Genomic DNA, 12,476 nt, shown 5'->3' on the forward strand with positions numbered 1-12,476 from the left:
TTTCCGTTTTCAAAATTTGTAGAAGAGCTTTTACTTGAAACTTTAAGCTTAATATTTAAGAATTCGCGAGCTTAACATAGGCTTATAATAATTGAATATTCAAGCAGGTTAGCCTAGTGGTTTGGTGGAAGTGGACCAACCAAATCCAAATGGATATGTTCAAATCTATCATTGGGTATATCGATTTTTTGTATAGGTGGTTTTATGTGCCTTGAAATTTTTGATTGCTGACAAGAAATACAGTTTGAAGCCTATTCGTATTAAATGTGGTGCTACTTGTGTATTTTGCCACTTATATATGTTATAAAATAATAATTTATATTCAATATATTATCTTTAAATTTCAAATATGTTAAAAATTTTCAATTGAATTTTTTTATTCAATGTTTCTAACTTTCAACTTATCAATAAACATTTTCCAAATAAATATTAAAGAATATAATTAATGATACTTTATTTTGTTTGTGAATGGATATATTTAGCAACTGCAGTTTCACCGTGTGATTCGCGGTTCGCGTCTCGGTGAAACCTTTGATAAGATTACGAAATTGCCTGATGATGATTACGTGGCGGTTTTTAAAATGGAACCAGAGAATTTAAACACAATGAGAAGGCGTTTTGCTAGGTTCCAACTTTTTTGCATGTGAACACGTCTTGCACTTCACCACACACAATCCAATTTCAATGTTAACCAGTTAACAGCAGAAAATTCTCTGTCAACAGTTTCAGCTGGTGTATAAATTCTCTGGATTTTCTCTTAATATGATTTCTTTGTGGGAATATATGTAGGTATTTTGTAGGATTAATTAAATTTAAATTTTATTACTTGTAGCAATATATTTGCTTGTTTTATGATTTAATATGAATTTGAACTTAATTAATATAATAATAGCAATATATTTGCTTGTTTTATGTTGATGCAAATTGCAGAAATTTTGCTTATTTCTTTACAAACAAAAACCTATTCATATACCTAAAATATGCCCTTTCATGAAATGTATGTAAATTAATCATACATTTATGAATTATCCCATCCCTTTTTGTTAATAAATTAAAATGTTAGGAAAATGTATGCAAATTGAAATATGCATGCAAATAGTGTTTTGCCGACGGCATTTGCACACTTGGAATTTCTGTGCACACGAAATCCATTGCATATTTATAAAACGTTAATTTGCATAAAATGTATGCATATTAACCATGAAGTATGAATTATTAATAAATTGAAAAATTGAAATAAATAAAATATTTGATAACAATTGAATAAATAAAAAAATATTTAGTTATTATTTGGACTATGGGTGGGAGGGGAGGTACCTATAAAGAAATTTCCTAAAGCATTTTATATGTGTTATTCAGTACAATGATGTAAGTACCTATATACTTGAATATTTTCAAAGGCAGGTTTGATAAGCCAAGTCAAACTTAAATACTTTTGACCTGCCTCAAATCAACCCTTAAATATGTAAATAAGACCAACAATACACAAAAGACATGTGCCTGTTGATCAGATGTTGAGCATTGTATCATTGAATATATATGTATGAAAATACAAACCAAAACAAAAAAGTACAAATGTACATACATATGTACATATTCAATAATACTCCAATTAAAGGCAGACATGTATAAAAAGCTTGGTCGCTTTGATGCTGTGGCAGTGTCTTAAGTTATTATTAAAACAACTTGTCGCTTTCCGCGTTATGAAGCGACCAAATCAATTATGGCAATCCGCGTATACGGCCATGGATATGTAAATATCAATGCTCGTAGCAATTAGCCGACGAAATACAATAGGCACGAGCCAAATTATGTGTCGTCAGTGGTTAAAAGTGTTGCCGTTTATACCTTTAATAACTCACAGCTAAAAGGGGAATTTATTATAAAATTAAAATAAACGAATTTATTGCTCTTTTGCGAAATAATGTTATATTTCTTCGCAAATTTACTTTAATTTATTTCGCCGCTCCCATATATTAATTTTTATCTATGAAAATAATGTAAAATTCTTACTTTGTACTGACATGTGATAAACAAGTCAGCATATACAGTATGACGTCACAGTGCGAATTCGGGCCAGAAACGGGTAAAACACCACTCTTATGTAGCAACTGCAACACAGTTGCTGGAAATTTGGCTGCGTGACTGCGCGAACAATTTTTCGGCAGAATATGATAGGGGGTTTCAAATAGCAAATAAAAATGTCCATAAGCTGTGACAACTCGGCAATTCAGGATATGAGAAAATTATTTGCAATAATTTATATGAACAATGGATGGAAATTTTTAGATTATATTGTTAATATGTTAGTGGGCATTTACTAGGCAATATCTGTGCATGTTTATTTGCATTTTTTACTACCATATTAGTACTTTCATACAGGCTTATAAATAGTTTGGTATTATTTCAAAGGAAAAGTACGGGGTTATGAAAGTAGTTATGCTCGTCACAATGAATACCCCCAATATGCATCGAAGTTGGAATTTATAAAATCGCAAAAAATTGTCTTTTGACGATTTTATCAAATGCCATGTTGCTGAATTGCAAAATTCTATCATCTATTTGGACAACTTAAGAAGAAGCATTTATGAATGAAAAATAAAGAGGAAGCTAGTTTTCAGGATTTTGCGATTTACATACAAAACATGAGCATACATATGTACATATGTATGTGTGCTTGTGCGCATGGTTGGATGGTTGAAGTGAATTTTGTTTTGTTTGTCAACATGCGAATATAAAAATATTTCTTAGCTTACATATGAACATAGATTTGTACATATGCTTGTGCGTAAGAATAGTTTTTGTAGGAAGTGGTTGATTGAAACGGTTTGTCTTTTATTTGAACATGTGAATGTACAAACATTTGTTAGCTTATGCATGGATATATTGGTATCAATGGAGTGGGTGGGAAATGGGGGTGTAGGCTGATCTTTAGTTTAGGAATATATGTGTGTACATATATACCAATCTAGGTTTGTTTATACCCACTCACCATTTAGGTGATTAAATTTTCAATTTCCCTACATATCAATATAATTTGATAACTCTTTCTGACAAAATGAGTTACCATACAATTGAACAAAAGAAGTAATCAAATATGAATACTTTAGATGATCAAACACTGAATATATTTTTTCAACCACATTTTGGAATCATATTTGAATCAAATGTGTTTACTTTAGGAGATCAAAAATTTATAATAATTTTTAATTCAGCTTTCTGAATCGTTTTTGACTATATTTGTTGACTGAATAATGTATTTTATACTTGTCAAAATATTTCTTTACATCGGAGCTGCTCAACCCCTATACACTGTAGCACTTTTGTTTTTGTTTTGCTCTGAATCATAGGCACAGATTCAAATTCACACTTTGAATATAAAAAAAAAAACAAGTAAGGACAGGACTGTCTTCGTCTGTGCCGAAGACTTCAACCTTCCAACCATCATCATTTATTTACAAAAAATCAGAGAATTAAATTTGCAATATACTTGCTCTGATCAGAGAATTTTTTGGTAACAGACGAACAGAGAAAATCGTTAAGAGAATTTTCTGTTACGTCTTGCACCCTGTTAAGTTAACATGAATTTGGGGAATAGTGGTGAAGTGCAAGACGTGTCACATGCAAATGGATCGTAAGCAGTGGATGCCAAAAAAACGCCTTCTCATTGTGTTTAAATTCTCTGGTTTTTATATAACCAGAGAATTTAAACACAATGAGAAGGCGTTTTTGCTAGATTCCAACTTTTTTGCATGTGAACACGTCTTGCACTTCACCACACACAATCCAATTTCAATGTTAACCAGTTAACGGCAGAAAATTTTCTGTCAACAGTTTCAGCTGATGTATAAATTCTCTGAATTTTCTCTTAATATGATTTCTTTGTGGGAATATAGGTATTTAGTAGGATTAATTAAATTTAAATTTTATTACTTGTAGCAATATATTTGCTTGTTTTATGATTTAATATGAATTTGAACTTAATTAATATAATAATAGCAATATATTTGCTTGTTTTATGTTGATGCAAATTGCAGAAATTTTGCTTATTTCTTTACAAACAAAAACCTATTCATATACCCAAAATATGCCCTTTCATGAAATGTATGTAAATTAATCATACATTTATGAATTATCCCATCCCTTTTTGTTAATAAATTAAAATGTTAGGAAAATGTATGCATATTGAAATATGCATGCAAATAGTGTTTTGCCGACGGCATTTGCACACTTGGAATTTCTGTGCACACGAAATCCATTGCATATTTATAAAACGTTAATTTGCATAAAATGTATGCACATTAACCATGAAGTATGAATTATTAATGAATTGAAAAATTGAAATAAATAAAATATTTGATAACAATTGAATAAATAAAAAAATATTTAGTTATTATTTGGACTATGGGTGGGAGGGAGGTACCTATAAAGAAATTTCCTAAAGCATTTTATATGTGTTATTCAGTACAATGATGTAAGTATCTATGTACTTGAATATTTTGAAAGGCAGGTTTGATAAGCCAAGTCAAACTTAAATACATTTGACCTGCCTCAAATCAACCCTTAAATATGTAAATAAGACCAACAATACACAAAAGACATGTGCCTGCTGATCAGATGTTGAGCATTGTATCATTGAATATATATGTATGAAAATACAAACCAAAGCAAAAAAGTACAAATGTACATACATATATACATATTCAATAATACTCCAATTAAAGGCAGACATGTATAAAAAGCTTGGTCGCTTTGATGCTGTGGCAGTGGCTTAAGTTATTAATAAAACAACTTGTCGCTTTCCGCGTTATGAAGCGACCAAATCAATTATGGCAATCCGCGTATACGGCCATGGATATGTAAATATCAATGCTCGTAGCAATTAGCCGACGAAATACAATAGGCACGAGCCAAATTATGTGTCGTCGGTGGTTAAAAGTGTTGCCGTTTATACCTTTAATAACTCACAGCTAAAAGGGGAATTTATTATAAAATTAAAATAAACGAATTTATTGCTCTTTTGCGAAATAATGTTATATTTCTTCGCAAAATTACTTTAGTTTATTTCGCCGCTCCCATATATTAATTTTTATCTATGAAAATAATGTAAAATTCTTGCTTTGTACTGACATGTGATAAACAAGTCAGCATATACAGTATGACGTCACAGTACGAATTCGGGCCAGAAACGGGTAAAACACCACTCTTATGTAGCAACTGCAACACAGTTGCTGCAAATTTGGCTGCGTGACTGCGCGAACAATTTTTCGGCAGAATATGATAGGGGGTTTCAAATAGCAAATAAAAATGTCCATAAGCTGTGACAACTCGGCAATTCAGGATATGAGAAAATTATTTGCAATAATTTATATGAACAATGGATGGAAATTTTTAGATTATATTGTTAATATGTTAGTGGGCATTTACTAGGCAATATCTGTGCATGTTTATTTGCATTTTTTACTACCATATTAGTACTTTCATACAGGCTTATAAATAGTTTGGTATTATTTCAAAGGAAAAGTACGGGGTTATGAAAGTAGTTATGCTCGTCACAATGAATACCCCCAATATGCATCGAAGTTGGAATTTATAAAATCGCAAAAAATTGTCTTTTGACGATTTTATCAAATACCATGTTGCTGAATTGCAAAATTCTATCATCTATTTGGACAACTTAAGAAGAAGCATTTATGAATGAAAAATAAAGAGGAAGCTAGTTTTCAGGATTTTGCGATTTACATACAAAACATGAGCATACATATGTACATATGTATGTGTGCTTGTGCGCATGGTTGGATGGTTGAAGTGAATTTTGTTTTGTTTGTCAACATGCGAATATAAAAATATTTCTTAGCTTACATATGAACATAGATTTGTACATATGCTTGTGCGTAAGAATAGTTTTTGTAGGAAGTGGTTGATTGAAACGGTTTGTCTTTTATTTGAACATGTGAATGTACAAACATTTGTTAGCTTATGCATGGATATATTGGTATCAATGGAGTGGGTGGGAAATGGGGGTGTAGGCTGATCTTTAGTTTAGGAATATATGTGTGTACATATGTATATACCAATCTAGGTTTGTTTATACCCACTCACCATTTAGGTGATTAAATTTTCAATTTCCCTACATATCAATATAATTTGATTACTCTTTCTGACAAAATGAGTTACCATACAATTGAACAAAAGAAATAATCAAATATGAATACTTTAGATGATCAAACACTGAATATATTTTTTCAACCACATTTTGGAATCATATTTGAATCAAATGTGTTTACTTTAGGAGATCAAAAATTTATAATAATTTTTAATTCAGCTCTCTGAATCTTTTTTGACTATATTTGTTGACTGAATAATGTATTTTATACTTGTCAAAATATTTCTTTACATCGGAGCTGCTCAACCCCTATACACTTGTAGCACTTTTGTTTTTGTTTTGCCCTGAATCATAGGCACAGATTCAAATTCACACTTTGAATATAAAAAAAAACAAGTAAGGACAGAACTGTCTTCGGCTGTGCCGAAGACTTCAACCTTCCAACCATCATAATTTATCTACAAAAAATCAGAGAATTAAATTTGCAATATACTTGCTCTGATCAGAGAATTTTTTGGTAACAGACGAACAGAGAAAATCGTTAAGAGAATTTTCTGTTACGTCTTGCACCCTGTTAAGTTAACATGAATTTGGGGAATAGTGGTGAAGTGCAAGACGTGTCACATGCAAATGGATCGTAAGCAGTGGATGCCAAAATAACGCCTTCTCATTGTGTTTAAATTCTCTGATATAACGCGCGAGCCGTGTTTAAGGCTCTCTATAAAATGTTCAGTAAAAAATGCTTATCTAGGCCATTTAGTAGGGGGACTCATGTAACCGTATAAATGCCTTATAAAGTGTGTAAACGTATAAATTTATCTAGTTTACGCAGGAGCTGTCAAATTTTGTATGAAAAATCATTTACACAATTTGTATAAATTTACGCGCACATTTCATTGTGTAAACGCGGTAAACTCAAAGGAATGCAACCTTGCAGACATTACAGACGGCATTTTCATCAAAAATCTCCAACATCAGCAAGTAAAGGCGTTTTAGTTTTGATTTTTCACTTAATCTTGGTATTTTTTAATTTGTATAACAATCAAACAATTTTTTTTGGAAATAATACAGCTGAAAAACAATCAAGTTTATCAAGAGTATTACTAGGTGCGTTCATATAACCGCGTGTGTAAATGGATATAATTTTACACCTTATAAGTTTATATGCTATCTATCATGAGTCCCCCTAGTATTCTTATTTATTGAATTATTTATTATGTATGCATGTAAATGTGTATATAAATTGTTTTATTTATTTATTATTTTCATTTTATTGAACTTAATTGAATGCAGCAGCCGCACTTTTTCCGTTCATGCTTTTTTTTAATTAATTGTGGCTATATTTGTATGTGTTTGTGTTTGTGGGCGTGTTTTTATAAAAGTGTGCTTTAATATTTATTTTATTTTTTTTAAGTTCTTTTTAAGCTACGTTCATGATTATTTCTTAATGCACGTCATCCCACTTCACTCCTTGCCTTCATGCAACACTATTTACTATACAAAAAAAAAGGAAACAAAAATTCACATTTACTTTTTATGCAGTATTTTAACGCTTACGATTTCTTTACCATTTAATTATATATATGTATATATATATTATTTTTTTCATACATATATAATTCATTCATTTCATTTGTATTTTATGTACTATCACTTATATTTTTACAAATGGCGATTAATTTTTTTCATAAAAGAAAAAAAAAAATGGTTACAACACACTACGACTACGAACTACTTTTGTAAAAGACGAAACCCAAAAAACGGCTATGATTTTACATACATATTTCGGTTCAAACTGTTGAACCATTTATTGGGCGTTCGAAATATTAGCTACATATTTTATTTTATAAAAAGCGCAAATATATTTACATATGTATGCCTATATTTAATTTAATGCAATTTAATAAAAAAAACAAAAACTACAACTGTAAATGTAATTAGTTAAATTTGATAGCGCGAAAATTTTCACATACTTTTTTTTGTTGTTGTGGCTTTTTAAATATTGCAAGAACTAATTTAGCTTAATATAAAAATAAGAACTCATTATAAAGTTAAAAACTTCATAGCAATGTAAAATTGTGCATTAAAAAACAACTTTTAAACTATAACAATAAGGTGGTTTTTTAGGAGTGATACAAACTGTTTGAAAACAAAACGTTTTGTTACCGATAACACCTTACGACAAAATCAATTTCATTTTTCTGAGTATTGGACCATGCCTGCTTTCGAACATCTTAGGCCCACACATATGCCTTTTTGCAGACGGAAAAATCATTTTTTTACTAATAAAAAATCGAAAATTGATTGGCATGCAATTTTCATAAAACAAGATATTTAAAAAACAACTTTTAATTCTTAAAATCAAAAAATAATGCGTTATTTGATAAAAAAAAACTGGAGCACAAACAAGTTCTAAATTAATTAATTATATGTTAAAAATTTTAATATTTGAAAAAAAAAGAAATCCAAAAATTGATGCAAGGTGAAATTATGCAAAAAATAAAAGCATTTTGGACAAAGTTGAAACAGTCGAAAATTGTTAAAACCTAAAATCTTAGACATGATAAAAAGTAGCATAAGTTTTGAGCGTAATTGGAGGTGGTGCACTAAATTTTGGTTTCACTACAATTTAGACTTACACTACATTGGAACGCGCACTATTTTTTTCAGCTTAGTGATACTGTTGGCATTTTGCACTTCAAGTAAAAAAAATTATTGTAGTCGTTTTATATTTCACCACTACACAGCTGAGAACAAAAAAAAAAAACAATATTGGAACTTTACTATTCATCCACTCAAATAAGTGAAGAAAACATTTTGTGCACTAAGCTGAAAATATTTTAGTGAAAAATTCTTCAACATCTTCAACACTCAACTGTGGATGAAGGCTGGTGCTCTAATGCACTACCCCCAACTCTGGTATTGAGTTTCGAAACTTAAAGATTTTAGTAACGCATTAATAATAACCCTGGGTACATATGTAAGTCTTTTATATGTTGTTGACCAATATCAAGCTGAGTCTACGTGAACGGTTTCCTTTCTTTGAACACATTTTCGAAAATTATAGAACATAGAAAAGTAGCAATTCAGCTTGCTAGTAAGCAACTGCAAATGAGACTTTAGTATGAACTAGGACTATCACGCTTCTCGATTAATCATCTCGTTGGTTCATTCGGACTGTAAATAGTTCCTTTTGTTTAGGTTTGGTCTGCTGGTCTCGAGTGAAAATCTAGTTATATAAAAAAGAGTTAATATCGGTGCCTGAGTGGAAGATCAAACTTTTTCAGCTGCCAGTTCGAAAATGTTCTGTTTCAGAATTTGATTAGATAATTCGCTTCCTACCTCAAAATTTTTGAATATTATTTATATTGTTTATGGTGTTTAAATTCTCTGGTTGAGACGAGTTTGTAAAGAGAATAAAAATAAATGGGTTAGTTTTTTTTTAACTGAAGCTCAGCCAAAACCTAATTTTTATACATATTTACAAATAGAAAACATATAAGCTTGGTTTTAGTTTTAATAAAGATATACTTTTCCTATATTCACCACAAGAGTTTGTATGCAAAACATGCCATAAAATAGAGAAAACTAGTGCAAAAAATTTATCATAAATAAGCGTAGATATGTATGAATGTTTAAGAAGTCTTAGAACCCATGAAAATAATCGAATCAAATATACATATTACATTATTAGCCTTTTCTAGTTGGAGTAATAGAAAAGAAAGATATACATAAATACATAAGGAACTGTGAAATAGCCTAAACATTAAATGACTTTTTGTTAGTTATATATTAATTTTTGGTATAGAGATAAATGAATTATTTTGGGGGTGCACAGACTAGAGAGCCATAACTACATATTATGCATTTACCGCCAAAACAATGTAAGTAACAAACATTTCTTCGTTTACTTTGAGTGCACTTTAGGAATATCAAATTCTGCACCTACCAAAGGATTGCATCTAAAAGGAATGCATTCAACTCTTACGCTTACGGCGTTTTGACGGTTAAGGTTCGATAGGTAAATGCGTTACAACGATAAAATGTGTTAAGTATTTCCCAAACGCCATAATGGGATGGAAGAAAATAATAAAGTAAAAAAGGCTGACAGAAATGTGTGTTATATATTTTGTTCTAGAATTTATGTGATGTGTACATATTAAGCTCTAACCACGACTTTTTCCGATTCAGTATAGATTCATAATTTAACCTTTTGTCATCGACAGAAGTGTAGCAAAACTTTAAGGACAACCCCACAATAAGACGTGAGCGTCATTTGGATCTTTGTTTTGTATGGTTATCGGCCTCTAAGCCCTGCTGCTAAGATAATTGTCTATATGGGGTAGAATATGAGGGGCACATTCGGATGTTCTAAGCCTCGATGCACTGCGACCTTTACGTACATAGATATATTTTGATTGACCTTTCCGCATATTACTGTATGTGGAGGGTTTTAATGTATTTAAGTACATCCATATAAAGAACGGATTAAGACTCACGCCACCAATAGGGATTATTTGTCATGTATGGTTGGAGTTGATGTTCATCTAGGGAGGAAAAGGGAGCGTGTCATTATTCTGTATTACACAATTCTGGGTGACAAAATTCTGTAAATTGCAAAAAAATTCTGCTTGAACGAAATTCTGCTTTTTTAAAATTCTGTTTTTAAAATTCTGCTTTCTAAAATTCTGCTTTTTCAAAATTCTGCATGTTTAATTCTGGAAGTCAAAATTCCGGAATCATGGCATGGCGTAGCCGGTGTTGGATCGGCTAAGGGTTATTTTTTTAAAGTGTGGCCGAAGGCCGCCTATGCAGAAAGGTGTTCTACGCAGAATTACTATGAATGGCACACATTTTCAAAATAGTTACATGACCTCTTTAACATTGTTAACATTATATTTTAATACAGAATTTTGTAATACAGAATTTTGAAAGCAGAATTTTAGAAAGTAGAATTTTGTTTTTAGAATCTTGAACATACAGAATTTCGACACCAACCCGGAGGAAAAGCATTTTTACTGATAGCTCCAGGATAAATGAGGGATCGGGAGGAGTTTTACTTTAAAGCTGTAAAGACGACGAGAAGGAAGCAACCTTGATGCCCTCTCTCTATGACTGTCCAGCTCTGAGTAGAGTAAGATCATCCATATTAAAAGGAACTTAACCGCCTAGATGATTTAAGCCGCTGCTTATCAATATAAGCAGAATAATATATCCTATGAAATGGACAAATGTGACAACTTAAAGTAAAATTTGGATAATTTAACATGTATTGTCCTACTTGTTTAAAAACTATCTTCATATAAAATCTTCTATTTGGTGGTTACCCCAAAATTACGATTAAAGCTCGATATGTATTTTTAATAAATTGAACTTACTTGTTGCAAATATCTTAAAATCAAAATGATTAATTATAATGTTACTTTATGAATCATGTTTGTGTTATATTTTGTGTTGCGTGCTCAGGCGTAAGTTCGTACGGTAATAACAACATCTATTACGATAAATTAGACGTAAATTGAGATATTGTTGTACTGCCTATGGTATATGTGCGGTTTCAATGGAATCAAATGGTTAGTGTTGGTCTTCGATGGGAGGTTGAAACGCCCTAGTTTTCGTTTTGAGCCAGCCTTGTCAAAATCATATCAACAAAAAAAAAACTCAGAAATCCTTTCAATTATATATCGTTAGCTAAATTCACAAAAGCTTTATCCAACAAATTTTAAATTTTACAGGAGAAGCGAAAAACATTTTATTTTTACATTTACTACATGCAGAAATGGCTTTTCAAAAGTGGCATAACTTCGTTGTATTGGTTCTAACTCCATAAAACTTTAACCGAGGGCTTATTTTTACATATCATAAAAAAACTGTGAATAAAGCAGTTTTGAAAAATTTGTACCATTTTGTGAATTAAACTAACGATATGGTTCTTCTAATAAGTAGAAAAGGTTAATTTATGATGCATTAAATGAATAAATAAAACTTAAACCATAATCCTGAGTATTCGAAAATCAGACACTCCTGGCTATGACTTAGAATAGAGCCAGGAGTAGTTTCCATCCTGTCGGAAAATCAACAAAATTAATTAGGTTCTTAACATGAGTATTGCCCTGTGAGTTTAAGCTCAATATGGGAATGATATGTTCTAGTCCATTCTCTGTTTTTATTAGAAATAGGCGAAATGGTTTGGAAGGAACTCATACTTTTTATATACGAAACAATTTACTGACATTCAGAGCTGCAATATTTTCGGAACCTAAGAGATCTGTTAGCATTAGAGTTTTTGTTAGAGGGCGGTAAGAGATTTTTCACACCAGAATGCTTTATTACGTCTATAACTGCAGATAACCTTGATCGTCGGCAGCTC

The sequence above is a fragment of the Eurosta solidaginis genome, chromosome 5, assembly GCF_040869045.1.
Source record: "Eurosta solidaginis isolate ZX-2024a chromosome 5, ASM4086904v1, whole genome shotgun sequence".
NCBI classification, from domain to species: domain Eukaryota; kingdom Metazoa; phylum Arthropoda; class Insecta; order Diptera; family Tephritidae; genus Eurosta; species Eurosta solidaginis.